This window comes from Ursus maritimus, unplaced genomic scaffold (assembly GCF_017311325.1).
Source record: "Ursus maritimus isolate PB19 unplaced genomic scaffold, ASM1731132v1 scaffold_5, whole genome shotgun sequence".
Lineage (NCBI taxonomy): Eukaryota > Metazoa > Chordata > Mammalia > Carnivora > Ursidae > Ursus > Ursus maritimus.
This window is the reverse complement of record NW_024426663.1, coordinates 8,139,368-8,150,357: the sequence shown is the minus strand read 5'-3', so window position 1 is coordinate 8,150,357 and position 10,990 is coordinate 8,139,368. Positions and strand designations below refer to the sequence as shown.

General features: G+C 37.8%; 1 pseudogene; it reads right to left on the bottom strand.

Moving 5' to 3' along the window:
* Positions 1-1,071: 1,071 nt before the first annotated feature.
* Positions 1,072-2,118, bottom strand: LOC103656480 (annotated as a pseudogene).
* Positions 2,119-10,990: the final 8,872 nt, after the last annotated feature.

Genomic DNA, 10,990 nt, shown 5'->3' with positions numbered 1-10,990 from the left:
AAGGAACAAAACCCAGACCCAGATATTCCTATATTTGTAAACAAACAAACATACATATTATGTAAAATTATATACACGTATATGTTTGTAGAGAATAAAGAAATGATAGTGTGATTTAGGTAGGGCAGAGAGTTAGGTGAGGAAAGGGGGGGCAGTGCCCCAATACACTGCATTCTTTAGAGAGTATGTTGAGGGATCCATGGGTATAATTGGGACTTGGTAGCCAAGATACTGAGAAATGTCCTTGTAACCTGTTCTCCTTAAGCCCATCCAAGGGAGTCTGAAGGCCTGGGTTCAGCCCAGGATCTGAGTTGGTTTTCGAATGTAGAGTTCTAGTTGACTTTGCCTAGAGACTGATGGTAGACTGGGGTTTTGTATAGGTAACATATCCAATTTAAACCAAGGCTTCTGAGGAAGTTAGTACTGGAGCAAGAAGCTACCGTGCTTGGGGATGGCAAGTAAAGGACAGAGTGAGATAGAGAGCAGGGCAGCCTTCGTGCTAGAGATCTCCTTGAGCTGGAGCCTGCGCCTGCTAGTCAGAGAAGCAAGAGGCCCAGGTGTAGGGCAAGCTGTAAAAGTTGAGATGAGAAGAGCTTGGCACACAGGATCCTGGAGTTTCCTTGTCTGCCTGGCTGCTTCCCATACTCCCTCCTCCTACCAAGGCCAAAGGTTCTACCTACCCATTGGTCAACACACCTGACAGGCCTGACCACTAAGGGCCATGTTCATTTTTCTCAGTCTCTTATGGGAGCCTTCTTGTGGGGATGTGGGCAGAGGGAGGGCACAGACATTAACTTTGTATCTACTGGAGTCCAGACTGAGTTTGCCTTCTACAATGAGTACCAGGGATGAGAAAGAGCACCCCCGCCCCTCATTATGGGGAAGGAAGTCCATGTCTCACAACCCCAGGGCTGCAAAGGTTTTGGCTGCCTCTCCACTTGGGGAATGGAGCCAGATCCAGCTCTGCGCCACCTCTCTGCTCCCCCAAGAGGCTCCCTGCTCACCATGGGAAAAGGATGCCTTGGGATCAGTGACCCCAGCTCCAGAGCCCTGGAGCAGCGGGGGTGAGTGTCAGTCATGGAGAGTCATGGTGGGGATGATCAGAAGAGTACATTTTCTTGAGTTTGTTCTGTTTACACAGAACAGTTTGTCAAATTCTTTAGGAGATATGGAAAATACCCTTGGTAAGTCCTCACTTGAGAGACACATCTCAAACTTCATCTGATCCCTACCTGGAGGAAACTTGGTTCACACTCTCATTGGTTGCTACCAGCACCTCATAGTGACAGATCTGTAGGCCTTGCCTTCCAGTCTCACTCCCCATGGGCTGAAGTCTGTGTACTGTAACTAGCTCAGGTGGTTTCGACATAGTCAGGAAGAGAACACTTAGACATCCTAGGGTGCAGGGAGATTCGGAAGGGTGTCTGATCCAGTAGAGACTGGGTTTTCCTCATGTAGGTAGGCAATGACTTTTTTATCTCTTCCTTCAAGATTATCTTTCTCAAATTAGAAAGTCGCCTTACTGAGTTCATGTCTTTGACCCTTCCTGAGAGCCTTCATCTCTTTTCTGGAGTTATCCTCTTCCTCTGCCTCTTTCTGTGATGCCTTCTGCTTCTTTCATTCTCCACAATGACCAGTGACAGAGGGATGTCCAATAATCATTTTCAATCTTGGTGGGCTGGTTGGAGTCAGGGGCTGGACTACAGGGAACATGGATGACTCAATGATAAGATCCTCAATGAAAGGCTTGCTCTGAGAGCTGCTTTCCATGGATTTTCTGCTTGTGGATGCATGGCTGCTTGTACATGTTGGAATCTGGGTAGGATGATGATAGAAATGGGCCAGGGTGTTCTGGGTGGGTCCCAGTGATTCTTGGGGCTGAAGCCTGGGAGATGATTCCAGGGGCCCTGCTCTCTGCCCGCACTTCTGGGGATGGTAGGGAAATGTGGATTTGGGTGACAGCGAGATCTTGGCTTCTGCGCAGTTCCATGTGTTACAGGAGGGAATAGGGACAGTGGCACTTATGGATCATGATGAGCTCAGGCCATTCATGTCCAGGATAGTTTTGTCCTTGGGGCTGGCAACCAAGTCCCTGTAACCAAGCACCTTAATATCCATGGCTTTCGTGTGCTAGCTCTATTTGCCCAACTGATTTGGAAACAAATGCACAACTAATAAAATATTTGTAAAAGTTCATCTGTGTATTACATAAAATAAGCCAGGTTACCACCAGCAGTTTGTGATAAATTAAAGTTTGTGAAAATTATTGTTAAAGGACTATAATACCAACTGTAACTTGAAAAGTTTAAAGCAACTGTTTTTTAAAAACAAATATTTAATTTTGTGTAAATGCCTGAAAGTAGGCTATATGTGGGATTTTGGTAAACTAGATGTAAGAACAATGGGCAGTAAATTTGATTCTCTAATATTAAGATTGTTAGATTGATAACTTAGGTCTAAATATATGAACATGGATGTAGTCATAAATTTAATGTCATATATATTATATATGTATATAATGTATATATATGTATATAGTATACATATATATTATAAATATATATACACATTAATGTATTCTGTGAGCTGGAAAACATTTACCAGAATTAAAAATTTTAACAGATACTATATAAACATGAATTGAAGTGGATATGGAAAAACGATTTTTCCTACAATCAGTAGTCTTGAACAACGCTCAGTGCTTATACTTCATTGGGTCAAATCTGTGAATCAACATCAAAATCTGACCACATCAATGAATCACTGATTTCCTATTTTTCTAAGACTCTCCATTTTTTGCCTTGATCTCTTGAAGTGTAGTTGTTTATTTTATTATCTCCCCTCCCCAATTTCTAATTATTTGAATACTTTTATTTTAGCTACAACATGGTGGTAGCAGAACAAAACAATAGATTGGGAAATCAGGAGAACAACTGCTGCAGAGCCAATCCAAGCAGATTTAGGTATACTAATTAGTGGTTTTCGAGAATGTTAAACATAGATGTATTTTCCTAGGAAAGCTTCAGCTACAAACAAAACAAAACATAGATAGCTGAATTGGCAAAGAGATACTTTGCAGACTGCCGACTCAGTATTCCATTACTTCACAGTTGTTTACTATGAACTTAAGGGCAAACAGGACTCCTTCAGTTTTTGCTTATGAAGGCAAAGGGAAAACCTTCTGTTTTAAGTAGGATGTGGCTTATAGAAGCATCTTATTAAAATGACATTCTCCCTGTGGGCATATGTATTAAGAACCTGTTCACCCAGCCTAAAATCAATTACTTCTGCCTATGGCAAAGAAAGTCTGAGTTCAACATAATTCTCAGAGGTAGTTAGCATTCCATTGAAGGTTATTGCTTCCATCCAAGAGGGGAGTTACCCAATTTAATCAATTCTCTGAGTGTTAAACCTCAGATAGTAAACAACTTAAATTATAAACAGTGCAATTATTAAGTATAACCATTAAGACACTGTGTTTTAACTAGATAATTCACAGAGTAATCAATGGTTAGCCAGAGAGTTCTGGTTGTTTAATACTTATTTGAACTCTTACTAAGAAGTGAACACAAGACACCTTTGCATATTAACTTATTTCCATAGCTCTAGAATTGCCCTCCTCTCATATGTTTTGCACGTTGCAGTCAGAGTTTTTTTCCAAAGGAAAAACTTAGGTTGCTTTTCTGCTTAAAATAATCACTTTGCTCTTCTGTGCTCTCTTGGTAGAATTCAAACAAATTCATGTGGCTTAGTGGGGGCTTCATGATCACCCTTTTTGCTTCTTTAGCCTCATCTTTTCTCTCTTATGTCTTTCCTGTCTTTGACTTGACTTCTACACTCTGGTCATTCTGGATTTTTTTTTTTTTTAAGTTTCTCCAGATATCATATAATTTCTCACTCCTGGACATTAATATAAGCTGTTGCCTCTGTCAGGGACTTTGTTCTCCTACTTTTTGCCTCACTTATTTCATCATTTAGTTTTCAACAAAGATACCAATTCCACTGGACATCTTTCCCTGACTGGCCAAGATGGAATTGATATTGGTTCTGCGTACCCCCTAATGTTCTGTTTCACACCTGTAATAGGTCTCTCCATGCTAAACTTGCTGGCTTATTTAATCTTATGCCTCTTCCTCACACTGTTGTATTCCTAAAGGCTAGGCATTAAGCAGGTAGTAGTTGTTCAAACAATGTTTATTGAATGAGTGCATGTTAAACTCTTAGTTAATGTAAAGGTGTTTCTCAGTCTTTTATGGTTAATAAAAAAATGATTCTCAATGCATCCCAGGAATTTGATCCACTTCCGTTAGAAGCTATAGCTTACTTTGTAGTGATTTTAAAGGCAAATAGGAAGCACAGGAAGATCTCCATTATAGGAGGTGTGTGTGTGGGAAGGCGTATTTAGTTTGAAAAGTTCCTGAGGTAACTCATACATTCCTCTGCAGTGATATGGCTTCTGAACTAGATTCAGTAATTTAAGCACAGAAGTTTGAGCTCTTATAAAACCAGCTACATTTTAAATATGACTTGAAAGCCTTTACACCTAAACCTTGGGGAGGGAAAAAGAAAAAGACCTTATCACTTGGATGTTACAAGAAAAGAAGAAAATGGCTAAGCAGTTACCTCTGCCCCCATTTTCCCAATCTAGTTTTAATAGTTTCATTTCTCATTTGGGGATTCTTTTACTTTCCATTAATGTTAATGTTAATGGCTCCTTAAAGATCAGGACTTAGCTGTACTAGCCCCCTGTTTAACAGGTATATGGAGGTGCTTGTTAGGTCCTATGGTTTATCCAAATAGCATAAATCTTAAACTACAGATAGAAATCTTACCTGTAAGCAGCCACTGTCCCTTTATCTTTCTTTTTTTTTTTTTTTTGTTTTTTTATTATAATATGTTAGTCACCATACAGTACCTGGTTTCTGATGCAAAGTTCGATGATTCATTAGTTGCGTATAACACCCAGTGCCCCATGCAATACGTGCCCTCCTTACTACCTTACTACCCATCACCAGTCTATCCCATTCCCCCCCCCCCCCCCCCTGAAGCTCTTAGTTTGTTTCCCAGAGTCCATAGTCTCTCATGTTTCAAGCTACAGTTCATTAAAAGATTTGGGCCATGTATTCATATTAAAAAATGAAATAATACATGGATATTAGAAAGTAAAATGTTTAGAAATTAAAAAAAGAAGCAAACAGTGACTTTTGGAATCATCAGCTTTTAGGGATAAATTAGGAGGGAACTTCAGAAGCTTCAGAATTCTCTTATATCAGTAAGGAATTGCAGCCACTGTCTTAATCCCGGACAGGATTTACTGAAGTGTTGGGAAAACATAAGGAAAAAGTAGTTTTACTGAGCTATTTTGAAAATTTTTGCACCCTGTATCTTAGAGAAAGAACACTTTTGTAGAGAGGAACTTACTATTTGAGAACAAATCTTTGAGGAGAATGATGGATCGGTCAATTAATGGTATGGAGGTAGGAGGCTCACCTCTTAGGAAAGCAAATTTGACTCCTATACCACACAACATAAAGCTGTTGAGCTCTCAAATGTAAAAAAATGTTTTATAGTGTTTGAGGAAAAATAGGTAAATTGTATAACTATTGACGTTAGTAAGTCATTTAAAAACATAACACCAGAAGCCAAAATCATCAGAAACCTTTCTAGTAAAATTTACCACAAAAAATGAAAAAATAGATATTTTTCCCTCATATATATGTTGGTTGGGGAAATTTTTGAAAAATGTATATCTAACAACGAATTTTCTTTTTAAAAAAGATTATATTTATTTATTTGACAGAGAGAGTACAGTGGGAGTAGCAGGACGCAGGAGAAGCAGACCCTGGTGAGCAGACAGCCCGATGTGAGGCTTGATCCCAAGACCCAGGGATCATGACCTGAGCTGAAGGCAGGTGCTTAACCAACGGAGCCACCCAGGCACTGCTAACAAAGAAAATTAAGAATTTATAATGAAATGTCACAAATAAATAGGAAATAAAAATGAAAAAGATGAAAATCTTAATGCTAAAGGGATAAATAGGCATTTTATACATGCAAAAGAATAACCAATAAAATGAAAATGTTGAAAATCCGTAGCAATGTAAAAAGATGCATTATAGGGGTGCCTGGGTGGTTTAGTCAGTTAAGCAACAGACTCTTGGTTTTGGTTTAGGTCATGATCTCATGGTGGTGGGTTGAGCCCTGTGTTGGACTCCATGCTGAGCATGTGGAGTCTGCTTCAGATTCTGTCTCTCTCCCCCTTTGCCCCTCCCCCCACTTGCTTGCACACACACTCTCTCTCTCTCTAAGATGGGTAAAGTCTTTAAAAAGAAAAAAAAAAGATACCTTATAAAAATAATTTGTAATTTACATACTTTTTGACAAAGGACAAAAAGTTTGGTAATGCCATATGTTATCAGAGGTATGGGCAGAAATATACTCTCATACACAGCTTGTGGGGTATGCATTGATACCCTTAAAAACATTCAATTCTATTGGCATTGAAAGTTTACATCCAGCATTTGTTGTAAAGATACAAGTAAATCAATGATAAAGATGTGTATACAAAAATATTATTGTATATCCCAAATGTTAAGGTCCATGGGAGCACGAAATTAGTGTATTTTATTCTGTTTCGTGAAAATTTTCTCGAACAGCATCTGACACATGGTAGGTACTTAATAAATATTTATTTTTGTTGTACTTGTTTGTAATAATGATAAAAAGCAATTTAATGTGTGGTGGCTGGGTGGCTTAGTCAGTTTTAAGCATCTGACTCTTAATTTAAGCTCAGGTCATGATCTTGGGTTCATGAGATCGAGCCCCATGTCAGGCTCCATGCTCAGTGGGGAGTCTGCTTGAGATTGTCTCTACCTCTTCCTCTGTCCCTCCCATTGTTGAAGTGCTCTCTAAATAAATAAATAAATAAATAAATAAATAAATAACTATCTTTTTTAAAAAAGCAATTTAATGTGTAAAAATATAGAAATTGTTATATAAATTAGGATACATTCAAGAAATTATCTTTCATGAAGTTATTTAAAAGAAAGATATGAAAAGTGTGTTATGCAAGGACTTTCATTATATATTAAATATATATACATATACCATTTAAAAAGCAGGTAATTTAACATGATGCTCAGTATATCTCATGTTTGTAAGTGTTTTACATTGTGTACACGGAATGGTTAACTGTGGTGAGATATCATGTAATATTATTTTTTCTGTCATATTATTACATGTTACTTGCCACATAAAATTATAAAATGAATTAGTGAAAATTTCATGTTAGTAAATCTCCACAGCTTTTGGAAAACATTTCATACTGATTAATACTGCTAAAGGCTTCTATGATCTTATCCCCATTGTCCTTTGCATTTTAATCAACTACTTTCTCTTCATGTACCCTGTGTTTCAGGCAATCTGAGCCCCTAACCTATCTACAAAGATGACTTCATTCTATTATGTATATATATTTTTAAAGATTTAATTAATTTATTTGACAGAGAGAGAAACAGCCAGCAAGAGGGGGAACACAAGCGGGGGGAGTGGGAGAGGAAGAAGCAGGCTCCCAGCGGAGGAGCCTGATGTGGGGCTCGATCCTGGTACGCCGGGATCACGCCCTGAGCCAAAGGCAGATGGTTAACGACTGAGCCACCCAGGCGCCCCTATTATGTCTATTTTAATATTACTTCAAATATTTTCTTTTTCTGAAAAGACCTTACCTTTTATTTTTGTTAAAATTCTTATATTTGTCCAAAATGTATCTTAATAATAAAATCTTCAATTTTTGAAAATATAATTTAATATTTTAATTTAAATTTTTTTCATTCCTCTAATTATTTTGTATCCCTCTCAGGGCATTTAATTCTTTATATGTTATATTTGTGTTTTCTAAGCATGTAATTTGCACTCATAGAATACGTTTTTTGATGATATGGACTAATGTCTTATTTATCACTTTACACTGTATAATGCATAGCAATACCTCTTGAATAGAGCAGATGATTTTTTTGAATTACTGAGTTGAGAAGATGTTGTCAGAAAAAGTTCAAATACAGTCTTACTCCTATAGAAGAAAGAAAAGGAAAAAAGATAATGTCTATAAGGTAGTTTAAAATTCGAAGGGGAAATTTCAAAATATTTGGCAAGTTTTTATTTTACCTGCAAAATAAGAGTTTACGTATATATTTTTAAATTTAACTAATTGAAGTATAGAGCAGTGGAATGAGGGATATTTTTAAACCATTGTTTTATTCATTCTGGGTTGTTGTTTTGTTTCTTTTTACAGTAATTAATATATGTCAGTGATCTTATCAGATCACACATGTAGGAGTCAGAGCAAATGTAATTTTGAAGCTCTCCTGAGTGAAAGATTTGGAACTGATATATGCCCGCAGACGTTTTTGTGATTTCCTCTAACTTCCAAGTATCTGAAATCTTTCTGAGCTGATCCATTTGAGAATTTAAGACCAGAAAGTTTAGATAAGCATCTTAGGAATTATGACTATGTTTTCTCAAACGTGGCAGGTGTGCAGCACTTTATTTTGGCTTTCATGCAGAATCTTAATCCATGCAGGAAGTATGCCACTTTATCTGTCTCAGTCATTAGTTCTACTGACACCACTAAGTTGGGAGATCCAGATGCAATCACGGATAGCACGCACCTGTTTAATACTTAACAGCTCTTGTCATGGTGGTCATTTAAAAAGAAGGTGGTTCCAAATACATCCTTATTTCCTGGGCAAGTCATTGTGGGGTAGGCACATTTCCTCACAGAGACACTTGTCTGACTGTGCTTCTTTGTCCACCATGTCCTTCCACTCTGCCATTAGCAAGCAGTCATTCAGCTGTGAGGTCCCCGTTGCCTCAGCTGGACCCTCAAAGCACTCTGAACTTACAGTACTCGCATGCTGCAGGACTGGCTGTTTTTATTTCTGTGTTTTCCAAGAATGGCCAAGTAGATATGTGTTAGACTTGAGTTTATGAAAGAGCCAAAGCAAAACAGCCTGTTCCACGGTGAAGCGCAGGGAAGTCTCATGATGAGTTGCCCCAACTCTCTGAGCTGGGGATAAACAGGGCTGATTTATTTTGGAAGGGTTTTTGTTCAGAGTTCATTACAGTGCTTAAGAGGCTGCCCCAACTGTCCTCAGGTATGAACAGGAGAATAAACTACAGCCCAGGGAAAGGGTTGAGTGCAGATGTCCTATTGAGATCAGGCCTTTTTCTTCATTATCAATAGCAACAACAATAACAGCAACTGTCACCACCACAAAAAAAAGATATTTCCTAGTTTTTACTTTTACCCACAATGCATGTCTAGTCAGGTTGCACATTTGCCTGGAGAACACCACTAAACTGCTTTCAGACCATTCTTTCATGTTACTCATAAGATTATGTTGCAATGTCACAGATGTGATCACAGATATTTAAAAAATATAGTTGAATTGTATTGTAATTTGCTTTGTTCCCCCCTCTGTTCTCAAAGCTCAGGTGTTTTAACAGTTTAGGAAAATATTTTAGGGTTTCATCTTTTTTCCAGATTAAGACAATGTATGCCTATAGCATTATTTAAGAAAATGGTGTTTTTCTCTTTCAGACCCCAATTTCCACTCATTACCAGAGAGCCGAATTCTAAATCAGAGACTGCGGAGGAGAGATGTGCAACCTGAATAAAACATTTCCAGAAGAGCCTGAATAATGGTCCTGAATAAAGGGAACTGAAATGTTCTTGAATTATAATTGGGAAAATTTTAAGTATGTGTACTCAGGAACACATGTACAAGAAGAGGTTAGTTATTATTACTCTTTGTGCTATTTAACATTTATGGGGCCCCCAAAGTATTTTGAGTTCTGAATTGAACAGAAGTGGTCTGATAAGTGAGCTCCCATCTAAATTAGCCATGTGGAGATTCACCTGTAATCATTCTCTGTGCGGAGAGAGGCAGCGTTGATAAACTACTCCTGAATAAGTGGACTGTTAATGCAGCCATAGTGTCTAACTCACAGCAAAATAAAATAATTAGTTCAGGCAAATATGGCCTTTAAAAATATCACTTGACCCTTTTTTTCTTTTACCTAATTTCTCTGTGGCAGGGCATTCAGAAATTAACAAACACATTTGTTGGATTTATACAAGATTACTGAAGAATTGGAGAATGAAGTAAAGATAGAAAGATGAGGAGGACTAAAGATTAGGGTCAGTCTCTGACTCCAAGGGCTTTATGCTCCACAGGTAAGTAACCGAATATATTTTCTTCTTTGTCTCATATCGATAATAAAGAATAAACAATGGTGGCTACTTTTGAGAAATTGCCTCTGACTTAATTCTGAAAAGCTATGGTAGAAAAATTTCTGAAGCAATGAATGTTATAGTCCAGAGGAAATTAAAAAATAAGACAGCTTAATCCTATGATAATCGAATGTTAGAGTTGAGAAAGGTAGATATGTGAGCCATGATAGAATCTATAGGAATGAATAAATTTCTGTGCCTGTTACTTTATAGGCACAAAAGTAAAAAATGGTCCTACCACCTAAGAAGAAACCAAATATCTACCTATAACTATAATTTAGGGGACACTTTGAATTCTAAGCTAAGAAATATAGACTTTATTCTCTAGGCATTGGGGAACCGTTGAAAATATTTGAGCATGTGAATGACATGTCCAGAATTGGTTTTATGAAGATTAACCTGATGGCATTTTCAGGATTGATTAGCGTGAGGCCTGTATTGTGACAGAACAGATTGTGGTGAACCAAGCCTGAAATATGGTGGTGGCAATGAGAGTAGAAAGGAAGAAATTGATTTGAAAGGTCCATGACAGTGGACTACGGGACTTGATTATTAAATATGTGACCTGAAGTAGGGAGATGTCAGTGATGACTCCAGACACTTTGAGACTGGATGAGAAACCAAGTATGGAAGGGAAAGAATGTCCTGTCAGTGGTTTATTATTTTCTCTTGGATGCTGTGAATCACATAATCGATTAC